Here is a 22,602-nt window from a genome sequence, read left to right on the forward strand (position 1 = left end):
ACCTCATCCTCTGTGAAACCTGGTAATTGAATGGTGGGTGGGAAGTGCTCTAGAATGGGAATGTGGCTTTGTGGAAGATCCCTGTTTCTCCTTTTGTTTTCTCTTTCCACCCAATAAAACCCTGATTTACTCACCCTTTAAATCGTCTGCAAGCCTAAGTTTTTGTGGCCATGGGACGGACAAGAACCCCCATCTTTAGCTAAACTAAGGAAAAGTCCTGCAACATTTTTGGCTCCCAACATGGGGCTCAAGAAGCAGTGAGTGAAATGGGGACTCAAAACCTCTCACTAAACCTTTTATCCTCAGACTTCTGAAGGTGGGGAAACCATGCCAAAATACCCACTGGTGAGCAGCAGCTCCCTGCCACTCTCCACTCCCTATTGGGGCTGGGACGCCTGGCCCAAGGATCCTGCACAACTGTCTGACCAGTTCTCAGGCACAAGCTGCTGCATTTTCCCCTTCCCCTGCCAAGGGGTTTTACTCCATTGGATAGTAATTAAGCTTAAATTTTTCTCCCTAGTGGAGGAACCACTTGCATAAGAATAAGAGGTCCTTCTTCAGGCATTTTTAAACTTTCTTTTCTTTTCCCTTCACTACCCCAACAGCAAGTTAACTTTTGAAGTTTTTTTCTTTTAGAAGACATTTTACTAGGCTAGCCCCACCGCCCCCACAAACTATCACTGTGCAACTATCACTCTGCAAAGTTTTGGTAACGAAATTAAGCCTCCATCTTGCTTTACTTTCTGAGGGCATGTCTGGTAACTGCTTGGCAAGGCTTCGTTTAGCAATCCTGCCTGAGGGGATGAGCCCTCTCAGGTTTGATATCTGCATATTTTCCTAGCCCTGTCTTTTAAAGGGCCCCACCGGGCGACTGGGTTTTCTTCTGCCTGTCTGTGTGTATACTGTGTATAATGTCTGTCAAAAGAGCTCTAATTAATTTTGCCAAAAGAAAGACAAGGGCTTGGCTCAAATATTTGTTAAAGGAAATATAAAATCCATGGTACCTTTCAGTTCACATGACTTTAATTTTTGAGAAATATAAACAGCATTACAGATTTTTAGTAAAATGCAAGTCAGATGCAAGGTTTGCTAAGTGTTTTAAGTTTACAAACTGCTTTTGGGGTTTTCAGAACTATTCAACTTGCTGGCTTCACAAATGGTAAGGCCTCGGGACACATGGAACTAACCAAGCCCTTAACTAAGAAGGCAAACCTTGGCTGCAGTTAATGCACAATTAAAGCAACTTACCAAGTTTTACCTTAAAGTTAATAATTGCTAGGAGTTATGATTACAACATGTAATTGAAACTACTGAAAATAAATTTACATGCAAAAGGTATAAGAACAGTAAAATGTGTTTTTATGTAAAAGGTTACAAGAAGGCATGGAAATGTAAACTTTTGCCTTGGGTTAAGGGATTCTTTTCAGTTAGAGAAAGCTGAAGGTTCAAACAAGTGGTGGGAAAGTTGTGGAAATTAATCTTGCAGAAGAGGTTCTCTGTGTAACAAGTTAACTAAATTCAAAAGGGTTATGAAAGGTTTTTGCTTCTTTAAAATTTCTGAGTCATCATTTTGGCAAAATACATAACTTATTTATTTTTAGAATCTGGAATTCTATTTCATAATATCAAGTGTTTTAAATGTAAAACATTTAAGTAGCCTTCCCAAAATCAAACTTCAGTTTCGAAATTGTCTTCCCTGGCACCTGGCTTTTCAAATTCTTCAGAGGGCCCTTAAAGTTGTCCAGAAAGGAGAGGTAAACAGGATGATTTGACATGTTCAGGTACACAGGATTGCCAAAATGATGTTCAATCTTCTTTAGGTTATATTTTGGTGACTAATGGTAACATATGTTCCAAAATTGTATGAGATTCCTAAAATTCTAATGTCTAAGTATATGATACCAACAATAATTAAAGTTTTTATATTAAGTTATTGTAAACCATGGAGACAACCAAACTTCTCTGTCAATTGTTCCTAAGTATAACTAACCTTGACATTTCGCTATTCACAGACAACTGTCTTGCTTTAATCCTTTTTAAAAGATGGTTTATAATGAGCTATAGAACTTTAAAAGGTGCCCTCAGACTTCTGATAACTTTAGATATTGTAACATTAAAATAAAGGAAATGTACAGAACTCATAAAAAGCTGAAATGCTTATGAATATCAAGCAAAAAGAGAGTTAACTAAATGGACTAAACTCAGAAAGTGGAAGCAATCTTTTTGACTTTTGCTTGGCATATTGCTGATTCATGTTTTATTTTTCAGAATAAAGAAAACTTATTTTAAACTATTTGCAGCCTTTAATATTTAAGTTAAATACTCCTGTGATCAAAATTTGGAGCACCTTTGTTTCTCTCTGCCTGATTCCTCTAGAATTTGGAAATGATCTGTGAGTATTCTTATGGCAATAGAGTTGTTTGCATCAGTGCAAAAAGAATCTATTTTTCTTTTGCAACAGGACACAATTGGATAAAGTTATTTCATAAAAGCCTCATGGGAAAACTGGTCTCATACTTTTGTCTACGCAGTCCCTGTACAGGGTACCTGACCTGTGGTCAGTAAAGAATGTCACTTTCTAACAGGTCCAGGAACTCTAAATTTATCTTGAGACCTTAAGAGGAGAGGATCACCCAATTCACAGGTATTTGAGGATCCAAACTCATGGCTGGGCTGGACTTTAAAAAGTCTTACATGTGATTCCTTGTGGAACACACTTGATCAAAGCCAATCAAAGGCCAATGTAGAAATAATTATTCTTGTTGCACTTTATGCATATAATCAGGCCAAGTATGAGACTAAATTCTATTTAAACAACCCAGTCCTATGATCATTTGTTTCTTGCAGTTCCCTAGACCTCATTTATGACATGGATACTAATGTGGCCTTTATCCATGAAACAGGAAGCTTGGAGTTGGAATAAATAGGGAATAAATAGAGTGCCCATCATGTGACGATTTCCTTTTTGGGAAAGTAAGACCAAAAGAATTAACCAAGGCCAAGCACCATGCACCCAAATCCTAGCAAGCATAACTAGAGCTACCAATTAGCTGGGTGTGCCACAAGACATCCTTCTCTCTCTTGTTGAAGGAGGAATTAGTTCCACAGCTTCACTTTAGCATTTGGCTTATGATAAGGAGTCCATGCAACCCTCCCAAAGACACATTTTTGTCCGAGACTCAATTTCTAGCTTTGGGTCAAAACCCTAGAAAGAAAACTGGATCTAATGGATCCAGAGGCATATAGTAATGGAGGTTAAAAGGCACAGCACAGCTGACCGTGGCTGATTCCTGTCTATTAAGCTAAACCTAAGCTTCCTGTTTCATAGATAAAGGCCACGTTAGTATCCATGGCATTAATGAGGTGTAGGGAACTTTAAGGCTACTGACACTAGGAGGGACAGATGCATAGGTGAGATTGGATAATTCCTTTTCTCTAGGCACTCCCTGCTTCATGGGTGCAAGCCACTTTGGCACACATGACAGTGCCTGCCAAAGTTGTGGGTCTTGGGGATGCAAGAGGGCACTCTTCTCTCTTTTCCTCATGTACCCCAGGTATCTGCTAGGAAAAGAAGGGAACCAGGGATGCCTGTTCCCCTCTTTCTAGATAGCCATTCATCCTCACTCTATACCCCTGCTAAATGCATCCTGAACTGCTGCAACTTCTTTGAAAAGTGCTTTCTTTTCCCTTTCTCCTCCTAAGTTCTTTCTTCAGTTAGGTAATTTTGACTTCGCACTATGGGACTCTTCCCTCAGATGAATCCTCCAAACTAGAAAGAGTTTATTTCCCAAACCTTAAGCTGGTGGGTTTAGGGTTGGGCTCAGGGGAAGGTAACCCAGAAACCCAATGTGCTGGCTAAAGGGTAAAGTGTTTTCTGCCAGTCAGGCTTTTGGCATCCCTCTCCCTGTGCAAACTAGTAAAAGACCTGGGAATTTTTGAGCTGTCCTTACCCCTTCCCTTGTTTCATTTTGATACATGTTTTCTAATAACCCTGTTTGCCTGTTCTCTCTTGCCTTCAGGCCATCAACCTCCAAACAGTCATACAACCAGAGCCTCGGATGATGACCCCTTCTGCCAGGAACCTTTAAAAAGGCCTCTGAAGGAGCTCTGACTGCCATTTCTCAAAAACTGCACCCCTTGTCAGCATGAAGCAGTTAAGATCATCTTCATCTTTACCTTTAATCTAATAGAAGTTAGATGTACTTCTTTAGGGGGCAGAATGAGAATGAGGTGAGAGAGGGTCCCTGGAGAAATTCCAATCTGCCTTCCCACTGAGGTGGAGCCTCAGGAAGTTCATGCCCTTTGCAGTAGGGAGGAGCCTGGGCCCACCTCTTCCTATGTGGAATCTGATATTTGAATGGCAGCAGGAAGCAGTCTAGCAGGGAACTCTAGCCTAGTAGTGGATCCCTAGGCCAGATAACCCTATTTTTTCCCCTTTTCACCCAATAAAACTTTGCTTTACTCACCCTTTAAACCATCTTTAAGCCTAAATTTAAACTTAAGCCTAAACTTAAACTTTAAGCCTAAAATTAAACTTTAAGCCTAAAATTAAACTTTAAGCCTAAAATTAAACTCATCTCTTACAAGCAATGAGTCACGAATGTCAAATGCATTTATGTTGCCTAACTCTCTAAACAGTTTATGTCAAGGACTAACTGTGTTCTTCACACTATTAGAAGTAGAGTTCTTAGCATTTTGGGGTCTAATTAGATTAAGCAACCAGCTCCAGAAACACCAAACCCAATGAAAGAACTCCATCCTTAATATTCTGCTCCTCTAGAACCAATTCCTGGCACCAAAATCTGTATTAGTCAGGATTCCCTAGAGGGACAGAACTAATGGGGCATTTAATAAATATTAACTCACATGATCCCAAGGTCTCACAAGAGGCCATCTGTAGGCTGAGGAGAAAGGAGAGCCAGTCCAAGTTCTAAAACTGAAGAGCTTGGGTTCAAGGGCAAGAAGCATCCAGCCCTGGAGAAAGATGTAGGCTGAGAGGCTATGCCAGTCTCTGTTTTCACACTTTTCTGCCTGCTTATATTCTAGCTGCGCTGGTAGCTGATTAGATTGTGCCCACGCAGATTAAGGGTGGGTCTGCCTTTCCCAGCCCACTGACTCAAATGTTAATCTCCTTTGGCAACACCTTCAGAGACACACCCAGGACAAATACTGTATATCCTTCAATCCAATCAAGTTGACACTCATTGTTAACTATCACACTTATATCTCCAAATATTTTCAAATATAAATTATTCAGATGATTAAAAAGTCAGTCCTCCACAATCTCAGACTATTAAAAACCAAAATTAGAAACTATACAAAGTGTCAGCAGCTAGAAAAAATTAATAATGCCTTTTCATATAAAACATTATATACTTTAAGGCATTTTTATAAATATTTTTTCTATTTTCATTGATATGGCATTATTTCAAAATAATGATTCCTATGTACCCACATATATGGCACACAAATTTTCTACTGTTTTATTCATTAACAAGCAATTAGTAAGTCCTCAATACTTTTTTCTTTTTTTAGTTTAACAAAGTAGTTTCCCAGTTTTCTAGTTCGTTATACTAGGGAAATGATTGAGGACTCAATATTTACTTCTTGAGGACTCAGTAAACTAGTTATACTAGTTTGACAAACCAGATACAATCCTTGCTGTCATAGAATATACACTGTAATGTAAAAAGAAACAAAATTCATAAGTGCTATATCAGATGGTAATAAAGGATGTAAAATAAACAGGGATATGGGGATAGGAGGTGGATAGTACTACTGTCATGGCATATGGGATGGTCAAGGAACATGTGGCTCTGGAAGAAATCTGGCTCAAGAGTATTTCAGTTTGAAGGCATACAAATGCCAAAGCACAGCTGGTGTAATCAAAGAGCAGCAAGGAGGCAAGTGTGGCTGGAGTTGAGTGAGCAAGAACAAGAAAGGTTGGAAACAAGCTGGGATCTAGATTATATGTGACATTTTAAACCATAGTTAAGAACTTCATGGAAAAACAACAACAAAAACTCAATCATGATGTTAGTTGATCTAATTACTTGACCTAATTCTTTTCATATAATATGGCTATACAGCACAGGAGCAAATCAGGTTACTAACATGCCTTTAAAATACTCCTTGGATAAATTTAGAGGTCATAATAATGTGCTTTATAAATATCATATTTACATAAATGTGTATAAATTTACTAAAAGTGTTGATATTTATCTTTTGAAATTGAATCTTGAGTCTCTAAATACCTCTAACTCTAGGTTGGTTACTCAGAGAGAGTGTAACCTGCTGTGTGGGCTGTGTGGGCAGAACTGCTGACACAGTGCGATTCAGTTCAGTCAAGCCCAATTCTTGCCACTACCACACACCATGATTAAAACCATTACTATCCCTGCCACAGGGTTGGAAATTACCACATTATTCACTGAGTTAAGGCACTGGAGGTTGCTGATAATTATCTAAATACTCTTTGAGAGGAGAGACAAATTAATTCATATCTGTGTAAAAATATTTTCAAATCTAATTAGCTGGGCAGTCACCCAGTAAGACACTATGAGAATGGGGCAGAGGTGAGGTTTCATGAGACCATGAATGTCAAAGTTTGTGGACACGGCATTTCCATGGAAGCTCTATTCAGAAGGGATCCCTGGGTAGCTGAGAATCAGAATGAGGGCACTGGAAATAAAGAAGATGTTTAACTTATATCATTAATTATATTTAGGGTTAACTCTACTCAGGGAATAACAGAGGAAGATGTTTAACTTATATCATTAATTATATTTAGGGTTAACACCACTCAGGGAATAACACTTTTAATAGAAAGTGTTAAGATTGTGAAGCAGGAGACCTGGGTCCCTCAGTAAGCCATGAAGTTGAAGAATCAGACAGTGCAATGCATATGAAAACACTTTCCTGTCTGAGAAGCAGAAGCATATTGTGATGCTTAGCTTATAGTAGGAAATAGATAAATGTGTCACATTAATATTTAAGATTTTCTTAGTTAGAATTATGGCACTTAAATGTAGCAATTTTGTCTTAGCCTCATGAAATCAGTCATATCAAAATACTTTATTTTATCAGTTATACATACAAAACCATCCCTGAAAATTATTAGTTATCTGAGCCTCATCCTATCTCTAATATTCTCCAGCTTCACATCAGTATACCCATCAAAGTTTGAAAAATACTAAACAATTACTGAGTGATGCATACAACATCCCTTCTAACCTTAAACATATGTCTGAGCATCAACCCATGCAATGGTGTTTCTCTGAAAATTGTATTTCAATTTTTATAAACTACAATTGGAAGCCTGAAAACCTCTTTTACTTCCTTCATAGAGAGTCAATAAAAGTGAGTAAGAAGAAAAAGAGACTCAAAGAAGTTAACTCCAGCTGTCACTTCTGAAAAGATGGCCCAAAAAAAAAAAAAAAAAAAAAAAACCCATAGTCTGTCACCTCTTTTTCCCAGTCGCAGTGCCAAGGATTCCACAAAAGCAAAGAGAAGACAATTGTTAAGCCTAATACCTAATATAGACCACTTGAAACTTCTGTAGAGAAAGAAGCTCTTTGGGCACTGATAGGAGCATAAATCAACAACCAAAGAGACCATAAATGGAAGGTCTGCTAGGAAAGAAAGCTTACTGGGTGAACACTGTCTTTTCCTTAAGAGATCCCTGTCTGCCCCAATGCAAATGAGAGACAGAAAACAGGAGTGCCTGTTGGTACTGGACTGCGATAAATGAACAAGGCCAGGGTAGAGCTTCCTGAGAAGCAAAACCGTGAAAAGAGATTCAAGCAGACCCGCCAGCTCTTTAGTATTCCACTTTCCCCAACTCTTCTCCATCCACACTGAGAGTTAGGTGGGAGAGAGCTCCTGGTCAAGAGCGGAGCCTGAAATGATTCCCAGATGAGGTTCAAATCCAGGGAAGTGCCCAACCTCAATTGCAATTAGGTGGCCCTGCCTCTCCCTTACAGCTCATGCACACACACATCCATGAAAGACTGGGTAGGAAAAGTATTAAATCTGGGATGGAGATGCTAGACATTTTTGTATAGCACAGTGAATAGCATCAAAAAATTCATAGGTTCAAAGATGAAGGTTAGTAATTTTTCTAGATGGTATCAAAAGCAATAAGGAAATGGGAAATATAGATAATAAAATAAGACATTTTAGAATAAAAGAACTTTCAACAATGTCGGGAGTCCTTCTGGGATAAAAAAAAAAAAAAGATAAAAAATATTTGAGTAAGTAATGACTTGGATGTCTCAGAAATAAAGACAAATTAAGTATCAGACTGAAATGGCCCAGATAATTTCAAACTCAAAGACAGGGGAAAAATATCTACTAAAAACTTCCACAGAGGAAGAGCAGCTCATCTAAATAAAAGAATAATCAAAATGACATTACATTTTTTATTAGCATGTTTGACTGCAAAAAATAATAAAGTAACAGTTTTTTAATTTTGAAGAAAAGGAGTTTTGAATCAGCTCACCTATCATTTAAGTGTAAGAGTTAAATTACAAATATTTTTAGGCATCAGGCCTCAAAGAGTTTATCATCCAAAGACCTTCATGACATTCTTGGAGGATGTACTCAAACACACACTGTAAAATGAACTCGGGAATACCGCATATGACATTGAAAGCAACATTGAGTAAATGATTAAAAATATGAGGATTATATACATCTACGTATGTATCTATTAACCTTCTGCATATCTGCATATGTATTTATACATCTGCCATCTATTTACATACCTACTTTTTTGTGTGAAACAATTTAAGCTAGACTTACAGATTATAACAATATGATGAGAAGGTAGAGAGTCAGGGACTTTGTAGAGACTAGAAATTATAAAATGCGCCAATGTATCTTTTTGTTCTGGTTAAAGATATAAATATTGTCAAGATCAAGATATTTACAGGAATAAATTAGATAGAATTTCTTTCTGATCTGAAGGTTACACATGATTTTATCTTGTGGTTATTCTTACCTTTCTACTATTATTCATGTACATATGTATGTGAATATATATATTCATGTGCATACATATGAATATATATGTACATGTTTATATATACGAATGCATAAACATCTACATATAAATACACATATACACATATATATATATACACACTATGAATGAACTACACATAATTTTATCATGGTTACTCTTAACTTTCTACTATATATTCACATATATACTACAAATATACATATATATTCATATATATACACACATGAATATATATATTCACATATATATGTACATGAACAGTAGCAGAAAGGTAAGAGTAACTACAAGATAAATAAAATTATCATGTGTAACCTTCAGATCAGAAGGAAATTATGTATCCAATAGAAGGCATAAAGGAATATAAAATAACTAAGAAGAGAGACAGAAAATTAAAATAAGATGACTAATAATATCTGACAAAACAACAATCAACCTAAAAAATTCTTTAGAAACAAATAAAAGACTGAAACCCACTTGAAAGGAATGAGTAAGAAAAGTTCGAGCATAAAGACATCGAAAAAATATTTCAGGCAAATGTTAAACAAAAGGAAAATGTATTAGCAATTCTAATTCCAGATAATGAATTTATGATTACTTAAAAATTTCATCAAATGCAAATAGAAATGTAATATTCTGGTAAAAGAAAGAATGAATCAAAAACATATTAGCTAGAATGAGTATATATAAATTTATATATTTTTCAGGCCCAATGATAGAAACAAACCAAATTTTAGGCCTCAAAGGAAATTATAATTTTAAATAAGAAACATAAAAACTACCTACTTGGATTATAACATAATGAAATAAAATTGGTAACAAGAGAATTATTTAAAACCTAAGACATCTGGAAACTAAAAAGTACACTACCAAATATTTTTGTGTGAAAGAGGTTCTCATAAGACAAATTAGAACATACAAATTAGAAAATACAATGCATGACAATGAAAACTCTGTATGCAAAAACTTGTGTGATACTGAAAAATCCTGCTTAGACAAAGATTTACAGTTTCGAGTACATTAAATATAGAGCAAGAAAGAGTGGAAAGAAAAGCTTTGAGACAAACATTCATTTCAAGAAGTTAGTAAAACACTGAGAGAATTACAGAGTAAATCCAGTCAGACAAGAAAGAGGTTAAGTAAGAGGTCAGTGAAATGGAAAATAATAAACAAAATAAGAGAAATTTAACCATTTACGACCTGGTTCTATAAAAATACAAACCACCATGGCACGTGTATACCTATGTAACAAACCTGCACACTCTGCACATGTACCCCAGAACTCAAAGTATTTTTTAAAAAAGAAATGACACTTTTTGTAAAGTGTAACAAATAGTTCCTTCTTTGAAATAATCACTTTTAAATTTTAAAAGTTGCCAAGAAAATATGCAAATACCTACACATGTGCAGAGACACCTAGACATTTCTACTGAAAAAAGGGGCAAAACTGGTAATTCACAGAAAGAGAAACATGAATGAGTAATAAGCAAATGAAAGGTTTCCTATAACCTCACCAGAAATGTACAAATTAAAATGATAATGTAATGCCCTTTTATCCTGATTTGGTTGGTAAACTTAACAAGTCATAGTGTTTCCAAGCATGGTGAAGTTTGGAGAACCTGTTTCTAGCAGGAGTGTAAACGAATACAGGTATTATGCAAGACGATCTTGCCCTACCAATTGAAATAAGTGTACATATACTCTACAGTCACACCCAACTATGGAACCCAAAGAAAATCACACATTGCAACACTAATTTTGGAACCAAAGAAATGGAAGCAACTTAGGTTTGCATTTCTAGTTCAGTTGAAAAGTGAAATATTGGTTACTATAAAGCAGTAGAAATACAATAATAAACAGGATATCATATAACAGTATAAACAGATCCCAAAAACATGACAAGGGAATAATGTAAGAAAGAATGAGATCCATAGCACAACTTAAGCACACACAAGATGGTCATGTGTTTTCTATGTATACAATATTTTCCAGGTCAAAGATTAAATATTAGAAAACAATTATCTATGTAGGAAACAGATATGGGGGTTGTTGGTGCTGACAAATGTGCAAAATAAAATGAGTAAGAGCTGGGAAATCTTGAGAATGACTAAGACAATTCTTTTCATCTAAAGGCTAAAGGGAAAAATAAATTCAAATAATACTTATTTGCAAAATAATCACCAAAATTTGCTCTTTTTCCAGGTAAAGTACAGAATTGGAACTGGTAGAATTAGGAGGAGAGCATTTATTTGAAAGTTTATAGGTAGATACATTAAATTACTTGTAGTTGTCCTGGGATGTTATCCAACATCTTGTTTGGACTTATTACTTGGAAGTTTGTAAGTGACTTACCATTTGAAGTAGCCACAGAGATTAGCATCAGGAATGGACAAAACCATGATTAGAGAAGGGAGATACATTTTTTTTTTTTTTGCCCAAGGTCTCAAAATATCTCCAATAAAAACCTAGATCAAAATTCCTTCTTTAAAATAACCTCAGTACTAATTTTGTCAAGAGAGAAGAAAAGCAACATAAAAAGTAGCCCAAGTTCAAATAATTGGCTTAAAATATCATGTAGCTTAAAAACACTATGTAGCTGTCTAAGATACATACATTTTGTTTTTGGACATTATTAGTTTGACTAACAGATATGAATAATGATCACATTCTACAAAGAAACCACACAGAAGTAAACTTTTGTATTTACGATGAAATAAATACAATAAATATATGAAAAGGTACTCAAAATCACTAATCATCAGAGAAATGCAAATAAAAAAAGGAATGATATATCATCCTACACCTGTTATAATGACTACTTTTTGTTTTTTAAAAAAGATAAGTACTGGCGAGGATGTGTATAAAACGGAACTCCCAAACACTGTTGGTGGGCATGTGAATTGGTACAGCTACTATAAAAAATAGTAATGGTTTCTTTAAACAAAATAAAACAGAATTATCATATGATCCAAAAATCCTATTTCTGAGTATAGAAATTCAAAGGAGTTGAAATCAGGAGATCAAAGAATCTGCACTCTCATGCTTATATCATTATTCACAATAGCCAAGATATAGCAACAACCTAAATTTCCATTGAATGAATGGATAAAGAAGACATTACACACACACACACACACACACACACACACACACACACACACACAAAATGGGTATTATTCAGTTTTACAAAAGGAAATCCTGTCATTTGGGATAACATGAATGAAACTAGAGGATATTACTTTAAGTGAAACAAGCCAGACAGAGGACAAATGCTACATGGTATAATTTATATGATGAATCCAAGATCATCAAACTCAAAGAAGTGGAGTAGAATAGTTGTTGCCAGAAGCTAGGTCAAAGGGGGAAATAAGGAGGTATTAGACAAAAATTACAGAGAGGACACTGGGTTACTCAAGATGAACAAGTTCTAGTGATCTACTGTGCAGCATAGTTCCTACAGTTAACAATACTGTATTGTATACTTCAAAATTTACTAAATATGGATCTTAGGCATTCTTATTAAACACACACACACATAGAAACAAAATAAGAAGGAAGGAGGAAATTTTTCAAGGTGTTGGACAAGTTTATGTTATTAATTACAGTATAGTGATAGTTTTGCAAGTTTGGACTTAATTTCCAAACTCATTGAGCTATATATATTAAATAAGTACAACTTTTTGTATGTCAATATGCCTCAATAAAATGTATTTTTAAAAAATAATAATAAAACATGTACTCACTTTCTGCTGTCTGGAACTCTGGCCTAGCAGTGGGATTATAAGTACTAAGATGGATAAATTGGGCTTACATAGTACTATATACAGTTTCTGCATTAAATGTCAATGATCACAAAGGATATACTTTTTAAATGCGCATTTTTCAAAGGACTATTTTAGCTTTCAATTTGAGGTTTATTCTCATCTCAATATCTTTATTCTGAAACTGAATAAAATATGAAGGAACCAGACTCAGATTGTCATTTTGTTTAGAAAAGCAGTATTCACTAAATAATCAGATCTCCTATTTACTTGGCATCAGAGGGAATAAATGTCAGGTGTAAACCTAAGCTACAAGCAAAAAGTGCTAAATAAATAAAAAGTTCAAGTATGTTGCTTTTATAAAGGCAAAATTTAACTACCTTTATGTTTTGAAATTTCAATTTTAGGAAATGATATAAATTGCTAAAGTAATTATAAACCTATTGTTCCTTAATAGCTAGATCTTAGAATTGGGAAGTAATCTGAATGTACTATGGAAGGGATACTGTAAATATTATATTTTGAATATCTGAGATTTTATATAAAAAGAAAAAATAGAAAAACATTTAAAAAGAATTATTCCAAAATATCTATTATATTTTAATATGATTTTAAATTAATAACATTTTACTTACATAAGCTTGATCAGAATGAATAAACATTGGAGCATTTATGTCATCAGGGCGATGAATGACAATTTTTTACAAATTTTGTTGAGTATTTTGTGGCTTTAGTTCAGAGTATGGTAAAAATATTTATTCATTGCATGGTATTTTATGAACACCCTTTTAAGCACTTGAGATTCATTAGTGAATAAAAGAGACAAAGACTATTTTCCATATGAAGTTGATGTTCTAGATTACTTAATTATTTTAAAACTCTAAAGATGTAATTTTTAAAAAATTCATATTGGCTATGTTAAAAATCAATAAATTATTGATCTTTTTCTAAAACATTGATTCTTGTATTTCAATTAACTGACAAAACAATCAAAATAATTTTTAATGCTCTAAACTGCTCAGGCAAAAAATGTAACATAGAGATAATATAAAATATTTAAAAATCACATTCTTTTTCACTTTAAGTAGATTTCTATTGTTGGAGCATAATTAAAGTCAGAGCTTTCTTATTTTATGATTTTATGGTAAGATTTTAAAATCCAAATTACTCTTAATTATTTGAATTCTTTTCCCTTAAATATTTTTCTGATTTGTAGACTATGGAAAATATATGCCACTAGTAAGCAGGGAAATTGTCCCAAATTTATAACTGAGCATGTAACCCAAAAGCAAATTTGTTTTACAATCCTGTGGGCAATATAACAAATACAGCAAATTGTTTTCTTCAAGGGTATAAGCTTTCAGAATTGAAGCTCACATTCTAGCAATTGAAGTTATTTAAGCTTCAAATAATTTGAGGGTCATTCAATTCTGTAAATGAAAATGTAAGAAGTTGCACTTTTTTTTAAGAATGAAGATATTTTTATTTTATTTTATAATTTTTTTTGGATGACACTTCAAATTATAGCAGGAAACTTTAGAAAACAATAAAGCATTACTCACATTGTGTGGCATATAATTTTTCACAAAAACTAATTAAGAGATCATGAACACTGAAATAATGTGGTATAAAGACAGACGAGTAACACCACATCTACAACCATCTGATCTTTGACAAACCTGACAAAAACAAGCAAGGGGGAAAGGACTCCCTGTTTAATAAATGGTGTTGGGAAAACTGGCTAGCCATGTGTAGAAAGATGAAACTGGACCCCTTCCTTACACACTTTATACAAAAATTAACTTCAGGTGGATTAAAGATTTAAACATAAGACCTAATACCACAAAAACCCTAGAAGAAAACCTAGGCAATACCATTCAGGACATAGGCACAGTCAAGGACTTCATGACTAAAACACCAAGGCCGGGCGCGGTGGCTCAAGCCTGTAATCCCAGCACTTTGGGAGGCCAAGGCGGGTGGATCACGAGGTCGAGAGATCGAGACCATCCTGGTCAACATGGTGAAACCCAGTCTCTACTAAAAATACAAAAAATTAGCTGGGCATGGTGGCGCGTGCCTGTAATCCCAGCTACTCAGGAGGCTGAGGCAGGAGAATTGCCTGAACCCAGGAGGCGGAGGTTGCGGTGAGCCGAGATCGCGCCATTGCACTCCAGCCTGAGTAACAAGAGCGACACTCCATCTCAAAAAAAAAAAAAAAAAACACCCACCAAAAGCAATGGCAACAAAAGCCAAAATAGACAAATGGGATCTAATTGAACTTAAGAGCTTCTGCACAGCAAAATAAACAATCATTAGAGTGAACCAGCAACCAACAGAATGGGGAAAAAATTTGCAAGCTACCCATCTGACAAAGTGCTAATATCGAGAATCTACAAAGAACTAAAACAAATTTACAAGAAACAACCAAACCCATCAAAAAGTAGGCGAAGGATATGAACAGACTTTTTTCAAAAGAAGACATTTATGTGGCCAAAAAACACATGAAAAAATGGTCATCATCACTAGTCATTAGAGAAATGCAAATCAAAACCACACTGAGATACCATCTCTCACCAGTTAGAATGGTGATCATTCAAAAATCTGGAGACAACAGATGCTGGAGAGGATGCTGAGAAACAGGAACATTTTTACACTGTTGGTGGGAGTGTAAATTAGTTCACCCATTGTGGAAGACAGTGTGGCAACTCCTCAAGGATCTAGAAATAGAAATTCCATTTGTCCCAGGGTTACCATTACTGGGTATATACCCAAAGGATTATAAATCGTTCTATTATAAAGACACATGCACACTTATGTTTGTTGTGGCACTGTTTACAATAGTGAAGACCTGGAACCAACCCATGTGCCCATCAATGATAGATTGGATAAAGAATATGTGGCACATATACACCATGGAATACTATGGGACCATATAAAAGGATGAGTTCATGTCCTTTGTAGGAACACGGATGAGTCTGGAAACCATCATTCTCATCAAACTGATGCAAGAACAGAAAACCAAACACAGCATGTTCTCACTCATAGATAGGTGGTGAACAATGAGAACACATGGACACCGGGAGGGGAACACCAGACAATGGGGTCTGTTGAGGGTGGGAGTCTAGGGGAGGGATAGCAGGGGGTGGAGAGATTGGGGAGGGATATCATTGGGAGAAATACCTAATCCTAGTGTAGGGGACAGGGGAATGGAGGCAGGAAACCACCATGGCAAGTGTATACCTATGTAACAATTCTGCAAGATATGCACATGTACCCCAAAAATTTAAGTATAATAAAAAAAAATTTAAAAAGACAAGGTACTTATTTTCTAAAGACTCCATCCCAAGTTACATAGATTATTTAATGACTCAGAATGATAAAAATGTGAGCCTAATGTGAACTTCATTTTCAAATGCAGAATATGAAGAATATTGTCTTATGTAGCAGTCTGGATGAGATAATGATATCAAATATTTCTGTTGAAACATTTAATTAGGCATAATGGGTTATTCAAATACAGGTGAAAATGCCTGACTTTTGGACTCTGGCATAAATCAGAAGTGACTTTTGGTCACTTCTATTTGGCCATAATATTCACCGGCATTTCTCCCTCTCCCTCTCTTTTTCCTGTATTCTCTCTTTCTTCTGTTTAGCTGTAGTGTTAAGGTTATGATTAATATAGTGCTATATTTGCCAAAAGTAATTAAAGACAAGTCATCTAATTTTTCAGTTACTTGTATTTTTCAGTGTATATCTATTCTTGGTGAGTAGCTATTTTTCACAAATAGAATGAAACTCTGATTATTTGCTTGAACTTTCCATAAGAAGAGGTGAGAAGAGGAGATTCAGATTTTTCTACCTAGGCTTTGTTTTTTCATTTGATCTGAGTTTATTTCATTCTCATTCTCCAACCTGTTACAGTCTTTCATAAACAACCAGAGTATTAAAAAAATCCTTAAAATACTGTGTTTCTCTGGAAGACCTTTCTCCCCCCAAAAAACCTTTCTGAATTAACATCAATCTAAGAAATAATTTCCATTCATGGTGGCAATAGTTAATAAACAATAATTATGTTTTTAAAAAATTTTAATATTTTTCCCCATTCTTCATGTTTCCTATAAAGTATATAGCACGGCATTTCTTTTTCATAAAAAGGAAAGTCCACATATTCCTATTTTCTGGCTATATTATCAATATATAAATTATTTTAAATAGACTTTATAATTATTTTCATAGGTATGTAATGAGGGTAATGGTTTTGTGATAGTCCTTCAAGATAATCTATTTATAATAACCCTGTTTTCTATAAATAATATTTTGCTGAAGCATTTAGGGCTTGAGATTTCAAAGATGAAAAAATAATGATTATCTTTATTAATTTGAAAATGATTCATTCATTAATTAATGTTCTATAATTAATCCATGTTCTATAATTCAGAAATTCTGTATGTGGATGACACATCCAAGTATAAAAACTATAGATGTGGATAAATACATGAAAGAAAATGTGGCACTTATACACCATGGAATGCTAGGGAGCCATACAAAAGAATGAGTTCATGTCTTTTGCAGGGACATGGATGAGTCTGGAAACCATCATTCTAAGTGATTTCTAAGTAAATACAACAGTGTCATAAATTGAAACTTAAATAATTGGTTTCTTATTTACTTAGAAATCACTACCTTTGGACATTAAAAAAACTTAATTTTATATTTTCTCAGAAAGAAAAAGATAAAATTGAATAATGAACATTCTAGAATGATATTAAATTTTTTAGAATTTTTTTTTAGGAGTACTCTTAATTTTTTTAGGAGGGCACTTTCTCATGCTCGAGAAGCATCTCTAAGTATAAAAAATTGATAGTTTATTCATAACCTTGAAGCTGTCTTTAGAAAAATAATCTAATACCTGATAGCTGCAAGCTATATTGAGTTGAATGATTTAAATTTAAAACTGTGTCTTATAGATAGAATTCTGACTTTCTCTTCTTCAGACTTGTCTTCTCCATCTTTTTATCACAGTTAGTATGAGTTAGGATGCTTTTATGACAAATGTTTCAGATGCTTGTTATAAGCAATGAGTTAAGGATTGGGAGATTGCTATTCATTTAGACAGATGAGAAGATCAACATTTCTCTTCTAATTGGTTGAGGAATACTTAGGAAGAAGAGACATTTTATAAGCTATCTTAATAAGCAAAAACAAAAATAAGATATAATGCCAGCCGGGTGCGGTGGCTCCAGCACTTTGAGTGGCTAAGGCGAGTGGATCACGAGGTCAAGAGATCGAGACCATCCTGGCCAATAGGGTAAAACCCTGTCTCTACTAAAAATACAAAAAAATTAGCCAGGCGTGGTAGCATGCGCCTGTGGTCCCAGCTACTTGGGAGGCTGAGGCAGAAGAATCACTTGAACCCAGGAGGCAGAGGGTGCAGTGAGCCCAGACTGTGCCACTGGCACTCCAGCCTGGTGACAGAGCAAGACTCCATCCGTGTCTCTCTCTCTCTCTCTCTCTCTCTCTCTCTCTCTATATATATATATATATATATATAATGCCATCCTGGGGTTATTCTATAAACAGACTTGGGGTGATAATAAAGGTATAATCAAATGACTTTGACTCAGATGGATATGATTAGCAATGAGAGAAGAACATCTGGAAATGGGGACAAACAGTCCTTCAGACAATACAAATGACATGGGCAGAGGTCAAGAGAAATGTTCCTTTTCTAATCATTTCTAATGCCGAGTTTTCTAGTGTTTCCTTCCAGGAGCACTTCTTATTTTCTTGAAATTATTCTATTGCCTCTGAGTAATGAAAAACTCTAACTACTGTGCAGTATACCAACTGAAGTGAATTTTCTAACAATCTTGGTCACTGATGTGAATTAAAAATTGGGGCAAGTTATTAATGAAGATGAGGATCCCAAAGCAGAAAATTGCTGATAGAAATATAAGTACAAGCTTGTATATTAGTTTTCTTTTGTTACTGTAATAAATTTTGACAAACTTAGTGGCTTAAAACAATACACATTATTATATAATTGTTGGTCAAAAGTCAAAGTGCATCTTGCTGGGTGTCATTAGAGTTGCATTCCTTCCAGAGAGTCCAGGAAAGAATATTTTCTTTGCCTTTTCTAGCTTCTGGAGGCCACCTGCATTTCTTGGTTCAAAGCCTTTTATCCATCTCCAAATCTTGCAGTATAGCATGAACCCTCTTCTGTCTCCTTTCACTTTTATGGACTCTTGCCACTACATTGGATCCACCTGGATAATCCAGAGTAAATTCTCTATTGCAAAGAAAACTGATTAGCAAATTGATTCCAATAGCAAACTTGCTTCCCTTTTGTCACAGGGTCCTGGATTATCACATAGACCTCTACAGGGGCAAGGGCATTATTCTGCCCACCATAGCTTAGAAATCAATGGTGGGATAGGATCATCCACTGCATCTTACTTTACTCTAAGGAAGAAAAGCATCTGCAAAATTGAGGAGGCAGTTTGGAGAATCTTACGAAATAGATTGCATAGGAACAATGATAGAGCCAGGAGACCAATAGAGACAAAGCTGAGATGCAATTAGACCCTGAATAAGGATTTTGTTTTAAAAGCCATGAACAAACATAAAAGTATATAGATAATATTAGATAAAAATAGAATTTGAAAATCAAGTTTATAGAAATAATGATAACCGCAAATTGTACCTTAGTTAATAGAACCCTTTAAATTTGAGTGTTAGGTAAAAAAAGTTTTCTTCCCAGTTAATTTGTATTTACATTATTTAGATGCCACCAACAGTTCACTGTGTAATGGCATAGTCCTTAATAGAGGTTCTTACCTAGGTTATATTGTGTATACAGCTCACATTTCAATCTGGGACCTGAAAATTGAGCATTTAAATTTCCACAGGAATAGTCTGCGTATTCAGTGTTTTATAACAAAAAATCTTTTGCATTATTCTTAAGCATTTCCCTTGCTTTGCCCTCTATAATTCTTGAAAGCAGTTGACACAGCAGCTTTAGTTCTTTCAAGTGAGTTTCAGATGGAGGGAAAAGCCCTAGTTTCCATTTTAAAGCTGGATCTTTTGAGAATGATTAAGGTTTCAAGTGAATATCACAACTCATGAAAAAAATCACTGGCTGGAAAACAGAATCTGGAAATGGCAAGAGCAGTAAAAGCAGATATGCTCTGGAGAATATACGTCATTAAATTAGTCAACATCTTAATTACATTTCCTTTCCCTGTCCAAGAGCCTACCAGGAAGTATCTTGTGACTGTCTTCATTGATTTCTAATGATAGAACTATTAAAATGATATTTTTATGCTATATATTTTCTTGTGTGTCAGGGGGGCTGGGTAAATGGGTAATGGGAGAAATGAGTGTAATGTCAGCTGAAATGTAAAATATTCAAAAGCACTAGGTTCTGATGTTCAAATATTTGGTGTTTAAATTCAAAACTGAGAGAACTCAAAGCATTTATGATGATAATCTCTTTAAATCTCTTGCACCAGCATATGTTACTGATTCCTTGATATTCTTCAGCATATGAGCTGTTTTGTCTTTATTTCTGCATCTTTTTATATTTCCTTCTTATTATTAATTTTGGGGCATGAACTGATTGACATGCAAGCTCTTCAGCTCCACTCTTCCATCTCATGTATTTTGACTGAGTACATCACTGCACCTGTAAGTATCCCATATTCAACCAGTAACTAAATTACATCACATTGTGATCTCACACTTCTCCCATTTCAGGTACTTCTACATATAATCTCATTGATATCTTATGTCTGCTGATTACCTTTCATGTTTTCCTTCTTCCCTGTTCTCAAATGCCTCTATATTTAGAGTATACTGTTCATATGTCAATACATTCTTGATAATAATCTCAATTACATGGTCCTTTTGCTATTTTGTCACATTCATCCAGCCAAACCCCATCTGTGAATCAGTCAACTTCTTGCTCTCTCAGTGAACGAATGCATTTGATCAGCCAATTTCTATTGAAAAAATTCTCATAATATGGCAAAATGATTACCAAATTAAAATAGGTCTGAAAGTTCAATAATTATATTACATTATGTATGCATATATGCAAATAACTCAAAATTTATATTTACAGTTTTGAAATTCCTGGACCCAAAAACTTTCCTCCTGCTAGGATTTTAATATTCCCTATTTGGATGTCTCTAAGGTACCTACAAGTCAACACCTTTAAACTCATTATTGACTGCCTTCACTTCAACTGATTATTTCTTAGTGTTTCTAGCATCAACATCCAAGCCAGAAAATTAGGAATTATTTATGACATTGCTTTCTCCTTTCCTCCAACATGGAGTTCAGTACTGTGAATTGACTTTATTTCCTAAGTATTTCTTCAGTCAGTCATCTCTCTATCTCCATTTCTATTACCCTTGTCCGTGCTGTGTGGTCTGCTGTCTGCTGCAATAATCCCCAACCATTCTCCCTGTATCCAATATTGCACCATTAAATCTCTCCTTCACACTGCAACCACAGTATTTTATGGAATGTAGGTTTAGATGTGTCACCTCTTGCTACAAAACCTACATATGTGCCACTACTCATAAAACAAAAATATTTGACAGGGCCTACACACAAGGCCTTCAAGGCTGATCCTACTTAATGTTGCAGCGGAATATTTCTCCTTTCTTCCTGCTGCTTAGTGCTCTAGTCTCACAGACCTTTTGATGAGGCTATAAGAGCTATATACAGGCTGTTCTTGTGCCTGAATGCTTCATCCTTATTTTATCTTCTCTACCACTTCTAACTTTCTTCCTTATATTCAATTCAGCTATTACCTCCTCAGAATAATTTCCTTGGCATACCCAAAAAAGTAAATGCCAAGTTTAGAAGCTACATAGTGTCAGAGCTTTCTGACATAGCACTTATAACAGTTAATTTTATAACTCTGCATGCTTCTCAATTATTTCTCATTTAATACACAGTAACTTCACTAATGACAAGAAATACAATGGGCTTGAATAAAACTCCTGTAATACTGGTATATTAGTCTATTAATGTCATTCTTTAATCTCATCTGGCAATTTGGAAGAAGCAACTTGAATTTTGAGATTGTAGTAAATAAAGGGTAAAACATGACCAAATATCAAATCCATCTTGTGGTTTGCCCAAGAAATTTTGGTTATATTATTTACCTTTTAGTCATCACTGTTTTTGATCACTGCATTGTATTTTAAAATACAACACAACAACAAAATTAAGAACAACCTTTTCTATATACTTTTTCATTGATTAACCAATCATTCTAATAACTGACCCCTTTTCAGTCAATTCTAGTATCAGCATGAGTAAACTGAATTTTTACTTAAATTCCCATGAATGCCAGCTTCTCATCTACGTAACTTGACTGCTACATGCATAGCTCTTCACTCTCTGGTGATTATTTGTTCTATTTCTGTTTAAACAAACTTCCTGAATTTTGGACACTGTTAGAATTATAACAATCACCATTATATTATTTTTCACATCTCATTCGTGGCTTTTTCTGCATGGAATTTTCTTATATAACACACACTATATATATAAACACACATTAAAATTTTAATTTTGGGAGTACATATTATAGAATTTTCTAATTTTCAACTTATTTTCAAATTTACTTTGTGCTTACATGTTCACCATTCAAATATCTAACTCACATTTTTTGTCTATGAAGAACTGCATTTTGACTTTGCATAGTCCTATAGGTCAGTCAGTACACTCAACTCTTACTCTCTGTGGCTCATCCTGAGGATTTCTAAGAACAGATGGTGCCAAATCTAAGGCTTTGGTCATTGT

The sequence above is a fragment of the Saimiri boliviensis genome, chromosome 7, assembly GCF_048565385.1.
Source record: "Saimiri boliviensis isolate mSaiBol1 chromosome 7, mSaiBol1.pri, whole genome shotgun sequence".
In the NCBI taxonomy this organism is placed as follows: domain Eukaryota; kingdom Metazoa; phylum Chordata; class Mammalia; order Primates; family Cebidae; genus Saimiri; species Saimiri boliviensis.